Here is a 13,589-nt window from a genome sequence, read left to right on the forward strand (position 1 = left end):
GAAACCTTGTCCTGCTGGCTTTCACGTCTGCTGTTGAACCTTGGCTTTCACTGAGAGACAAAGTGCAGGATGGGAGGTGGTTGAGAAGCCAAGGCCACTGCAGGTGAGATTCCAGAGCACCAGGGCAGCAGAGCTGCCTCCTAGGGTCCCCAAAGTCACACTAATGTCTACCCCTGTGCGCTTCTTTGCACAAAATGAAGGTGACATTAACTGACTTTGGTGAATATCCCGAGACTAATTAAATCTTTGGGAAAGAGTTAAGGAAATTTAAGTGATGGCTTTGTTGACAAAGCTACTCTGCTTATCAGACCCCCGGAGCTTCAAGGCCCAAGGGCTGGGCAATCATGGAGAGAGCAGGTAGGAGGGCTGCATAATTCTTCTCCAATAGTTTACCCTTCCCCAGCTGCCCCAAGGCTTCTCCAAAGACCTAGGAGGTTTTCACAAGTGTCTGGTCCTTGAGCAGGTCTGAGAAAGTCACACTTTAGTCCTGAAAAATTTATCCTCCTGGGAATTTTCCATTTACTCTTATCCTCTAACATCCCTTAAATCATCCCCTGGCTTGACTTAATTCTCCTTTGGTTTTAAACAAAAAGGAGCCAGCCATTGTACTGTTGGAACAGCTGTCACCCAGGGAGCCCGTCCCCACCCCTCTCTGTGTGTTTCCTCTGGAAGCTAAGTCTTCTGAGAGTCCCCCACCCCCATCCTGTGCACCCTGTGTGCCCAGGCTGGCCTGGTGACACTGCAACCCACAAGCCGTGCTGTTTCCTAGTTCTACCATTTCTACACAGTGCCATGTCTCCTCAGAGGGTTTCGAGTGACTGCTCCATTCCCATCGCTCATGCCTCATGTGATAAGCTAATTTAGCAAGAAAACTCACCACGCCCAACCCAAAGCCAAAGATCAGGACTGTGGGATAAAGCCATCTCAGCCAAACTCAGATTTTTTTGCAGGTAAAGATTCTAGTCAGCCACCAGAGGGTGCCCACAGAATTCTCTGAAAAATGACCAAAACATGAAGAATTACAGGAGAAAAAATTGCCACTTTGTATAAGACCAGAACCAATAGGGTCTGCCCACCCCTGACTTACGTGACAAATGCTGAAGAAGGCCTGAAAAAGGCAGGAGTGTGGGACTGGGACTGGAGGGGTGTGATAGAGATCATCTGAATTTGAGCTGAACGAGTTGCTTCTGGGTTTTAAATTGGCAATTGAAAAAGCATTTTGTGTACTGGCCCAGGAAGCACTTTCATTTCTAAGCAAACTCTCTACCCTACCCACCCCCCATCTGTGTGTACAAAGGAAATGCAAATACATGTAAATATTAGTCTAAACCAAAGGCTTCCTGGAAGGTAAGGCAGCCAGTACTGCTGCATCATAAAAAAAAGAAAAAAGTGAACTATGAGGGAAATGAAAGGATAGATTTTTTTTTTTTTTTTTTGAGCCACAGGTCTTGCCCTAGGGTGAGATTTCAGAAGTAAGAAATGCAGGGAGTGTGGATCTTCTAATAAGAGGTTTGGTTTCAGCTGAGTCAGGCATCAAAGCAGGGAGCAGCCCCTCCCCTCTTGTGCAGGGCCTGGTGGTAGGCTGAGCCTCGAATCTCTAGCTCCAGGGTCTGGCATGATGATCTAAGTGCCTAGGTGGGACTCCCTGGGCCTGCTGGGAGCATTTGCCAGGGTCAGATGACAGTGGTGCTGGAGTGGGCTGGGGTGGAAGGGCAGTTTTCTCATGGGAAGTTCTGTTTCTGGCTTCTGGGTGTCACAGTCTGTGCAAACAGCAAGCCAGGCTCTGCCACAATCCTCAATAAGTCAATTAAAAGAGCCAAATTAATAGTGAAAAGCAGAAAGAGGGTACTTATTCAAAGAGGCCAGATTGGGAAGAGAGACAGAGAGTCCTAGTGACTTCCCAAAGTTCATCTTTGGGGGTTCCGATATGATTAAATAGAAAGCAAGAGCTCTGCATAACGAAACAGTCTCCAAGGGTGGCTCTTCCCCATTGCCTCAGCTGCGAGCCTCTTCTGGAGGCCAGTTTCCCGGACACAGTCATCTGACATGCACATTTTTCTTCCGGAAACAAGTTCTTTCTTTGGGTGCCCTCAAATTCAGCCATTTCCTCTCCCAGTACAGGAGATTCCTGGAGACTCTGGGGTTTCTTTGGGTCCATTCTTTCAACAGTCTGACAAAGAGGGAAGTAGAGGTATGTCTTTTAGTAAAAGTATTCATTCCTGCCAGACAGTCAGTGACACCATGTTGTGTTAAGTTTGTGTCACCACTACAAGACAACTGAGATAAACAACATCAGATCTTATTTATTTATTTATGCCTTTTGGCCCACGGTTTTGGAGATCTCACTTCCTGACCAGGAGGCTCAGTTGTCTCTGGGCTTGAGGAGACACTGGCGTTAAGGTGAGTGGAGTAAAGCCACTCACCTCAGTGTGGTGTGACTTTTCTTGAGGAGATAAAGAGAAACACTATATTTGCCCCAGATAGGGTACTGACAGATCAGAAAAGGATTCCGTCCAAGCCTGGGCTGGCGAAGCAGTGCTTTTCTCCGGGTTACTTACAGGAGTGCGGGCCACTTGACTTGTAAATCTACCACCTGGAAATCCCAGGCACATAGGCAGCTGTGCCCCCAGTGAGACTTGTACCTCCTGCATATGCTAACTCCCCTCCCCAACCTCCCCCCCTCCACTGACTCTCAATAGACCATTAAGTCATGATCCTGTCAATGGATGAGCCCATTGATGAGGTCTGAACCTTCACAGTCCACTCACCTTCCAAAGGCTTCACCCCTGAACACAAAAGCTTTGGGTAAACAGTTCAGATCCAGATTGTAACGCATGCTCCTTCTGGGTTTCCTCTACCTGAAGCCTTTGCTCTTAATGTCGGAGGCTACAGAACAGAAGTGTGAGTGTATTTCCTCCGTCCTCACGATGCTCACTTGTCCTGTTTGAACACTCCGTTCGTTCACATGTTTCTACTCATTCAGAATTCTTGAGTACCAGGCTCTGGCTACTAATTTGGCATTCTCAGCCAACGTCCCCAGCCTCTCAGCCATTTTTTTCCACGGTAAACTGAAGAAGCAAATGTTGGAGGAAGTGAGTCCTTACTAGTGCCCATCAGCACCTTCAGTTCTCTGGGAATCCAGCCAGGATGGGGTGAGGCAGAGGAACTGGGTGCTGGACAACTCACCGGGCTGCCAATTTATCTTTCTGAGTAAGTGAAGGCACTATGTGTATATGTCTCTCTGTCTGTCAGTCTCTGCCTGTTTGTTTGTCTGACTGTGTCTCTCTGTGTCTGTTTCTGTCTGTCTCTTTCTCTGTCTCTGTCTGTGTGGAAGGGGCCATGCAAGCTTGACAGTTTTGGCATCAGTAATGTCTTGCTCTGACATGGGCTCTGTCACTTACACAATGCTTTGGCAGCCCCTATTGTCTCTGTAGAACTGTAGAACTATAGTTTGGAGACACATTGTCTCCCTTAGGTTTTTGTACTTGCACTCCACAGCACAAGGAACTGTGATGTACATGATCACTGTGTGTTCTCCTTTTGATAGTTCTCCCTTGAAGTCACTTTCATGAAAGAGAAGAGTTTTAGGAGTTGACTTGCTTCTCCCACTCATGCCCATGGCTACGTCTGTCCATCTGACTAGCCCTGTACTGATCATCTTTCCCCAGACAGATTGGTAATCATTTCCTGGCCTGGAACCGCTTCATTAGCAAATCTCACCCTGATGAAGTCCTGATGATTCTTAGGTTCTGTCTGAGCCCATCAGGATCCCCTATACTTTGAGAGTCATTTGAAAGTATAGAATGTGTGTACTTCAGTATGTCCACAGCACTGTAGTCAGAGGTCAGACTCAAAATTTTTTTGCTCTCAAGAGGTTGCAAGGCAGTGAGAGAAGAGATGAGTGACCAGGCAGTAGCAGGGAGGCAAGCTTTGGGCTTCTGTTGGAATCCCCTAGCCCACTGCTGTGGAAGAAGGGAGAAGCAGGACTCACCTCCAAGTGCTAGCTCAGAGATGGGCATCTTGTGATTGGCAGAAGTCAGGTTCTCTTCTGGGGAAAAAAATTCCCCATGACTGAGTTGCTTAATAATGAGTAGGGAATGTGCACAAGGTTTAGAGACTTAGGGCTGAAGCTACCTTGGTGAGCCATGAGCAGCCACAAGTGTACTGAGCAAGAAAATCATCCAGGAGAGAGATGAGAGGGCCGACATGAGGGCACGTGGGTGGAGGGTGATTTCTTTTCTTTCTTTTTTTTTGGTTTGGGAAAAAATTTTTAATCTTCATTGTGCGTGAGATTACAAGAACAATAAATTAAAAGTCATGTGTTGAAACAAAATTTCCTTTATACAAAGTATTAAAATACAATTGCATTTCTAAAATGAAATCATAGGTATACAGTTGTATTCATTAAGCTAAATCAAAAGCTATACAATAAAGAGAAACATCAAAGGGGCATATGTACGAACAAAGACACTCCTCAATTATTCCCTTTTCATCGCTCATCAAAATCCACCAATCTTTTAGTCCTTCTCTTGTACATTATTCTGTATCCACATTTTCTGCGTCTGATTGGATCCCTGGATTTTATTTTCATTTTCAGTGTGACACTCTCCACAAATACATATCACTGGCTGCTGTTTCGGGGGTTGAATGTCTTTCTGGGTGTCCACTGTTAGTGCCTCCGAAACTCGAAGATTCCCTTCTCTAGGCACGCAAAAACCTTTTCTGGTCCTCGTGACTTCTTAACACTGAGTCCCACCTCACCATGCAGGAAACTTTTATTGTTTACCTACGTCTGGTGAGGCTGGAATTCTTTAATATGAAATTCTCTCTAGGCTTCTTTCTTCTCTTTTTTAGTGTTTTTGTTTTGTTTAACAATAGGATGTTCCTGCATTCCTCCCCCTGCCCCCGCCCTGAGACAGGGTTTCTCTGTGTAGCCCTGGCTATCTTTCTATCTCCCTCTTCTTCCATAAGATTCATTGCACTCTGCCCAAAGTTTGGCTATGAATCTCAGTATCTCCTTTGATGCCCTAGTGGGTAGAGTCTTTCAGAGGCCCCCTGTGGAAGGCCCTTGTCCTGTTCCCTGTCTTCTCCTACTGATGTCTATCTTGTTTGCCCTTCTGATTTTTAGAGAGATGTTGGAGTTTTATAGAGACTGAACTTTCTAGAGTGGATAATTTTAAAGACTGGGGGACTTTTAAAGTTATACAAATATTAACAAGACATCTTGGAGACAAGAAAGAAAAAAATACTTATGGTTTAATAGAGATGTGTCTCTGTGTTAAGTTGACAGGGGTCAGTTGTGCTGGTTACATTTTGTCAAGTTTGACACAAGCTAGAGGCATCTAAGAAGGACCTCACCTGAGAAAATGCCTCGCTCAGAGTTGCCTGGAGGCAAGCTCGTGGGACGTTTTCCTGAGCAGTATGGAAGCGCCCAGCCCACATGAGTGGACCCTGGGCAGGCGTCCTGGGGTAGACGGGAGGGCAGACTGGAATGCCGTTCAGCAGGGCTCTCTCATGCCTTTTATGCCTCCAGGTTCCTGCCTCGACTTCCCACCTCGACTTCCCCCGATGATGGACTGAGTTTGGGTGTCACAGGACGAAATAATTTAGTCAAAGTTTATCACACCAATAGAAAGCAAACTAGGACAGAAGTTTAATCTTTAGGTGTCAGGAAAGTTGATGCCTTCTGAGGGAGAAATCATTCCAGGCGGATCACTGCACATGGTATTCTTTGGATTCCGAACATCTCTGCCTTCGTCTTCACCTGGCTTTGTCTCCAGGAGTCTCTGAATTATTTATTTATGACTCTTGAAGATACTTTCAGTTGGGTGCAGAGCCAACTTAATCCTGGATAATCTTGTCAAGAAATCCTTACATGTAATTATGTAGGGTTGCATTTTGGTGTTTGAGGTTATCGTAGCTTTGGTGGGGAACATAGCTGAGCCCATAGCTAAGTCCATTACAAATGCTATGTGTTTACTGAGACTTCTCAAGTGGTAGTTTGTGAGCTGAAAGAGACTTGCAGGCTTGGTGACGTTGTGACATGGTGTTATCATCTTCCAGGTTCATGCTTAAGAGCCATGAATCAGGTTACAAAAAAACTCAGTTACACTTACATTCACACACACACGACATATACACCATACACATACACACACACACCATACACACACACACATACCATATACACACAAAACATACACACACCACACACATACCATACAAACACACACCACACACATATCATACACACACCACACCACACACACATACACACTCACACTCTCCTCATGTGGGCTGCTAGTTGGCCACACCTGGGGAGGAGTGTCTCTCAAGTGAGTCTTTGATTGCAGTAAGTTAATAAAACTGCTGTTTGTTTGAATTCTAGAGCCGTTCCAGAGTCTCTCGAGCAGGGTGGTGGGTGACGGACGTTGCGTAGAGGCCGCTGAGGTTCCTGAGCAGGTGCTCTAGCCTTCGCAGGGACTTTCATGCCCTTGTGGAAACAGCTCCACACCACGTCACCCCCATCTTTAAGCTGATGTAAAGAAATCTCGTGATAACCTGCCAGTTGTGGAGGCCAGTGCCCTCCTGGCTCGTTGTACAAGCCATTTTCTTTGCTTGGTATGTTACTGTTTGCCTTCTCATTTTTCTAAGCTCAGGTTGAAGCTTCCCAGTTTCTTTTACCCTGACCCAAAAGATGTCCCCTTTTGCCAAGTCCCACAGTACCTTTATACGAAGAAGTTTATTTCTATGCAATGAGATTTTTTATTTTTCTGCCTCTTACCTTGAATTCTGGTTTTTCCTTTTTTCAATCCTCAGATCCTCACCCAGATTAAGAATATATTAAAAAAGTTCAATAAATATTTACTCATCAATAATCATCATGGGATTATCAAAACTTCCATGAGCTGTGAATAGCTCAGAATGTCTCTTATTAAAAATTAGTAACAAATACTAGTGAAAATGTGAATAGAGGCAGCTTTTATGCACTGTTGTTGGTTTTATGCATTGTTGGTTGGAATGCAAATTAGCACAACTACTATGAAAAATAAAAGAGAAGATGACAGAAAAAGAAGATGAAGACATATATGTGAGAGCTAAAAGGCTGTTCTCAGAGTAGAATGGTTAACCAGAGTCTAGGAGGGGGTTGAGGAAGAAGAGTTGTTGAGAGGATGTGCAGTTGCATAGAAGAAATAACTAATGTTCTCTAGCACAATAAGGTCACTGTGGTCAACAACAATTAACTAAATATTTCACAGTAGCTAGACTGAAAGGTTTTGGCTATTCCTAGCACAAGGAGACAGTGTCAGAAATGATGGAGATGGTAATTGCCCCAGTCTCATCTTCAGACTCTGTATCCATGCAGAAAAAGGTCACACTGTGACCTACAAGTATGAACACTGAGTATCAGCTATAATAGAACATAATTAAAGGTGATTATGGAGCTGGGTATGTGGCCCAGTGGCTCGGCATGATGCCTTAGGGCCGATCTCCGGAAACTACACCCCCAGCTGAACAATGGGCTTGCAGTAAATGTTCTCAAATGCTATATGGGTGTGCATGGTTCCTCAAGGTATCTAACAAAAGAAACCATTCAGGAGAGAGAATGAGAGCGGGAAACGGGTAGATCAGTCATTTTATCCATGTGTGGCGGTTTGATAAAAATGACCCCACAGGTCCATAAGGAGGCAAAGTTAAGAGGTATTGTCTTATTGGAGTAGGTGTGCCTTTGTCGGAGGAAGTGTGTCATTGGTGGGTGGGCTTTGAGGTCCCAGAAGCTCAAGCCATCACAGGAAGACCTGCTGCCTGCAGCTCAAGATGTAGCACTCTCAGCTCCTTCTCCACACCATGTCTGCCTGCACACCACCATGCTTCTGCCATGACGATAATGGACTACACCTCTGGAGCCCCAATTAAATATTTTTATTTGTAAGAGTTGCTGTGGTTATGGTGTCTCTTCACAGCAATAGAAACCTTAACTAAGACATCACACATTTCTACTAGTACTATAATACATTTTTTCCCCTTCCCCTAAGGACCCTTTCTCTTCCAAAAAGTCATGTACCTTTGGAACAACTCAGCCTTCTCAGTCTTGAGTAGCCTGATTGATCTAAGACAATCAGTGATTTCTTGCCAGTGATTGGTTCTGCAATGGACATGTCAATCAATTGTGGTCCATAGACAGGAAAACCTCTGAGAAATGTCTCCTTTTTCCTAAGGAGAATGGGAAGAGATGCTTTCTCTGCTTCTTCAGAGTCCCGTGAGGTCTGGAGAAAACACCTGAAAAAGTCTGTGCCATCTTGCCCTAGCCAGACACAGGACGATGATGGTAAGAGCCCGAATCTGCAGTGACTCGGCAGGACCCCAGCCTGTCTGCCTTCTGCTCCTGATAGAGGCTGTGGTTGGGCCAAACACTTCATTTCCTTGTTGCTGAAGGCTGTTCAGTATGGGCACTGGAACTTGAAAACGAAGGCAATCTAAGAGCAAGGCCTGAGACCAGCATCTTCTTGGCTTAACTGAAAGGTCACATCTCTTGTGAGTCTGGCCGTGCGTGCACTAGGATTTGGGAACATGAACCGTAGTCTGCTCCTTGTGTGCTTGAGCTGGCTTCATCGAGTTGGCTATACCCCCCTCAGATGGCAGAAAGCAGAGCTCTTTTTTCAGACAATTAGGTAAAGCCTGGTTGTGAACTGTCTGAAGGAAAAGATACAAAGCCACAAGGGCCTACCCAGAAAAACTCACTTCAGCAGAACCTCTGACCCCCCAAAAAATTTGGGAGACATAGAAGGCTTTGTTGTTGTTGTTGTTTTTACAAGACACAGTTTCTCTGTGTATCCTTGGCTTCCCTGGACTCCCTTTGTAGATCAGGCTGGCCTCAAACTCACAGAGATCCACCTGCCTCTGCCCCCAAGTGCTGGGATTACAGGTGTCCCCATGCATGGTGGAAGTTTTTTTTTTTTTAATTGAATTAAGTGTTTGAGACTTGAAACAATGTGTGTCTGCTGCATGGATAAAGCAGTAGAGAGGGAAACTGAGAAGTGGGCCATCCATGCCCACATGTTCTATGAGTAGAAAAATCTGAATCCAAAAGAATTGCATCTATTCTGACCATTTGCAGATTTGTTCCTTCCACCGGTCTCTATACAATGCAAACAGCTATTCTGCTATACTCTTTATGTGTCTGTTATCTACATGTAGGATGCTCACTTGTACCTTGCCAAACATTCTAGATGGACAGGTGGATGCTTAGACACATAAAAAGCATGAAACCATAAAGACATGAAAAGAGATTATGAATGCTTTTTTTTAAATTTAATTTTAGTTTTCAAAAGCTATTTTTCATTTCATTCATGTGCATGCTTGGGTGTCTGTGTGTCTGCCATGAATGTGTGGGTGCCCTTAGGGGACAGATGAGGGTTTTGAGTCCCCTGGCATTAGAGTTACAGGCAATTGTGGGATTTTTGGTCCTCCAGGAAAGCAGTGAGTTCTCTTAACTGCTGAGCCGTCTCTGAAGCCCATGAAAGCTTTTTAAACTAATTTATGGCCGAAAAAGATTCAAAGCACAACACAAATCACAGCAGTCATTAAATAAGAGATTAAAAATTTACTACATTAAAAAAAATCCCTCTTCTCATGCAAAAAATGACCATAAGCCAAGTCAAGAGTCAATACTACAGAGAGAAGCAGCTGAGGCTCATTGTTACATAATCAGTGAGGAAAAGGCCCAAACCCAGGATATTATATCCTCATTGGCAATTTGGCAGTAACTATCAGGACTACGAATAACACACTCTGGTTCAGCAACTTGATTTGTAGGCATTATGGATAAGATCTATCTGATATGTTGATGTCAGTTCTACTAAATTATTTGTACACGTCTATAAGTAGAAACTGCTTCGGTGTGAAGTGAGTTGTTATGGCGCTGTTGGAATGACCATCAACAGGCAGAATGGTTGTGCAGAGGGTGTCTGCTGAAGTAATGGCTTACCGTCCATCGTAAAAGACTTTTTTCTCGTGTGGAATGATCTCTAAATTAGTGAGTGGTGACAGCCCAGGGACAAAGCCGAATGGCAAATACCATTTGTGTAAATAAAAGACGGTGGGTGGTACTTCTGTACAAACTCACTTAAATATTTCTTCAAAGAAAAGTAAAACATTGATGCTGATGCTCTGGATGTGGATGAAGGGTAGTGGCCAAAGCCGCATCGAGCAGGAAGGTCCCGTGGATACAATTACGTGCCTGTTGAATTAGGATTATGGGAATGTGTTATCTGTCCAAATGCATATATTACACTTTAAAAATATTTTGAGAGAGAGTGCAAGAAATAAACCTGAGAAGTGAAATTCCATCAGGCACAGTGGTGCCTGCCTGAGATGCCGGACCCTGGGAATCCTGAGTTCCAGGCAAGCTGGCGACAGTGAGACTCTGCCTTAAAACAAGACAGGAGCTAAGAGAAGAGAAAATAAAGAACTGTGAATTTGATTCCGTAAAGCCAGTGTGCCCATTCATCAAGACCAGGGTCAAACGCCCCTACCTGCATCTACCAGTCTGTCCCTGCAGGGTGGGGTGAGGCCTGACTTGTCAGCAACCAGCCCCTGCAGCCATCCCTCCCGATCTAAGATCAGGACTGTCGACTAGAGATTTGCCTGTGTGCTTCTATCTTCCGTATGTTCTGGGAGATTTGTGGCAGGGCATACAGGTGAGGCGGCCTAGATTCCCGGCTGGGCAAGCTCACGGGTGCACATAATTCCTTGAAGGGAGAGAGACAGTGGTGGGGACACTTAATTTTGGAAAATATGGCAACGACAGAAAGAAATTCCTCTGGCTGTGCAGGAGGTGTGCACCTGTAAGATACCCTAACGGGCAGGACGAACTGTTAATAAATCCCGGAAGGAAGGGCGTTGCCTGCCTACCACATGTCCACTGAACTCAGCTCTCTCCAGAGCTTTGTGGTTGTGCCCAGGACAGGAGGAGCGCTGGTGACTTTTCACATCCTTTCCCCATGTCTGAAATGAAAAGGATAGGAAATGGAAAGTGTGGGACCGAAAAATCAATTGCGTTCTTCAGCTTTCACCATCCCTTCCGGGAGCTGTGGAAGTACATCGAGTGCTTTCATTGTCCAGGTTATTAATAACAAAGAGCCAACGAATTTCTACTCCTAAAGAGCCCTTCATCTCAAAGGAGCTGGTGTAATTCACTAATTCAGTTACCTGAGCTACATTTGGTAATTATTTGAGGATCGCTTCACCCAGAGGTGAATTTCGACGAGTGCTGTGACACAGCCCATAGTCACTTCATTCTCCAGTCAGTGCCAAAGCGAAATGCATAGCTAATCTGAATGTCCTCCTGGAGGATTTTCTCAGTGAAAACTTCAGGGAGATGGATACTGAAAGAATGTAATTAACTGCCTGAAATTAATATCTCCAACCTTACTCGAGGTTTCCTGACCTCTTTACTAGTGTCAGGGTGGAGAGGTAGCTTGCTTCAGAGAGGGCCTCTCTAGGGGCTCAGAGGCTCGGGACCTGTGGGCACTTCACTGCTGTTTCATTTCCATCCGCATGCCGTGCGCCATTCTTCTAATTGTGTATGTGTGTGCGACTACAAATGGCTCTGTATAATTATTTCCAGACATTCACTTCCAAAACCTGAAAACACAATTGAATTTGCAGGTTGTGCTTGAGGCCTTGCTGAATTCGCTCACTGGTTTGAGAAATATTTTTGAGAATTCCTAGAGATTTTCTCCTTAAACCATTATGGTGTCTACAGGTAGAGACAGTTTTGATTCTTCCTTACTTATCTGGGTACCATTTACTTCGTTTTCTTGCTGTATTCACCTGGCCGGCTCACATTTTTCTCCCTAGGATCCTGTATTTAAAGGAATGAAGTTCTCAGCATGCTACCATCAAGCAGAATGCTAGAATGTTGCTTGCAAAGATTTTTTTTTTTTTTGGCTTTGTTTTTCATTTTTTTGTACTTTTTTTTTCATTTAAATTTGCTCTTTAAACTGTATTGATATGTTTTTATAGGCCTGTGTGAATTTGTGTGCACCACATGCCTTCAAGAGACTGTGGAGACCAGTGGAGGGTGTTGTGTCCCCCTGAACTAAAGTTATATGTGGTCAGGAGCTGGGAACCAAAATAAGTTCCTTGTAAGAGCAGCAAGTGTTCTTACTGCCAAGATACCCTCCAGCGACAGCTGTAGCAGTTCTTCATCTCAGGGGAAGTTGTTTCTATTCAGTTTCTGAGTCTTTTTAGAAATCATGAATGACTGTTTACTTGAATATCTGGAACTCGTACTAGTGCCCAGATCAGTACTCAGAAGCTCAGAGAGGGTGGGCAGGTGGGCCCACCGGAGAGTCATGGTTGGTAGAGCAGCTTTCTGGGCATTTTGAAAGGACCGGTCTTTATATGGGATGTAAGCGGGATGGTTCTTTGCCCTCTAGAGCAGCCCTGCCAGCAAAGAAGAGGAGAGTCAACAGTGGAGGGAGCTGAGCGCCTGCCGAAACGTAGTGCCCACACTCGAAGTGAGCATGTGCCTGGACTGCAAGTGGCCTCTCTGTTCTCCTAGCCAATGAATTGTTCAGTTCCTAGATGTATGTTTTCCTCAATAGTTTTTCCTAGTCAGAGAGACTGAAAAATCCTTCGTTAGACTCATGTCTTTAATTTTATTTTAGGAGATAGGTGTACATAAGAAAAAACTTGTCTTGTTATTTGTTCAAGTTGCTTGAAATGGGTAGTGTTTTCTTCAGGCGTAGTTTGGAATCTCTTGAGGTCATAGTCCTGCTCTGTAAGGGAGGCGGCAGGTGGCAAGGTGTAGGTCAACTATGTCTGGGTCTGTGACCAAAAGCAGGGAGTTATGCTTTGGGGCATGTTGGTCCCTGCAGGATCCTTGCTTGTTTCTATAGGAGACATCACTGCCCGTGGTGTCCTTTCCTGTCTGATTGGCCATTGTGATGGGCACTATTGGTTCCCCATAGATTACTGCTGCCTGGGATTTGCAGAAGAGGAAACTGGAAGTGGGTTAAGGTGATCCAGAAGCAGCTACACTTTTTCCAAGCTTTTTGTAAATACCGGCACCATCATCTTTTCCAGGCCTTGTTTGATTTTCAGTAAGGTGGGTTTAGACTCTATGTGCTCTGTGGACAATTGGTATTCTAAGATAGCGTTTTCTGCTCCTGTCACCTCACTTGGTCCTCACTTGGAATGTGGGTCACAAATGTTGCCTGTCATTTGATGAAGGGTTTACTGCAGTCACCCACTTGCGTTCTCCTCCCAGGAAGAAAAGAAACTAACAGCCAGATTCTAGAAGGTTTTCCTAACGTAGGTCTTTAAGCTAAAGGCCTATAGGTGTGTCACGATACCAGCTTGTTCTTGCCTGCTGAACAAGATGGATGGTTGCTCCATAGAAAAGGCTAAGACAAAACCAAAATAACAGTAAGAACAAAGAACATTTCCCAAAATGCAGAAATTGCATCTGCATTGCTCATTGTCTTCTTATGGGTTCACTTATTAACTGATTCTGTCAATCAAGAATACTGGGTGCCTGCTATGCCCAAGTAACTACATGAAAAAATTTGGATTTACATGCG

At 44.7% G+C, this 13,589-nt stretch overlaps 1 pseudogene; it reads right to left on the reverse strand.

The window, feature by feature from the left end:
* Window positions 1-4,489: 4,489 nt before the first annotated feature.
* LOC129677907 (DNA-directed RNA polymerases I, II, and III subunit RPABC4-like) lies at window positions 4,490-10,206 on the reverse strand (annotated as a pseudogene).
* Window positions 10,207-13,589: the final 3,383 nt, after the last annotated feature.

This window comes from Psammomys obesus, unplaced genomic scaffold, assembly GCF_907164565.1.
Source record: "Psammomys obesus unplaced genomic scaffold, mPsaObe1.curated_primary_1811, whole genome shotgun sequence".
Taxonomy (NCBI): domain Eukaryota; kingdom Metazoa; phylum Chordata; class Mammalia; order Rodentia; family Muridae; genus Psammomys; species Psammomys obesus.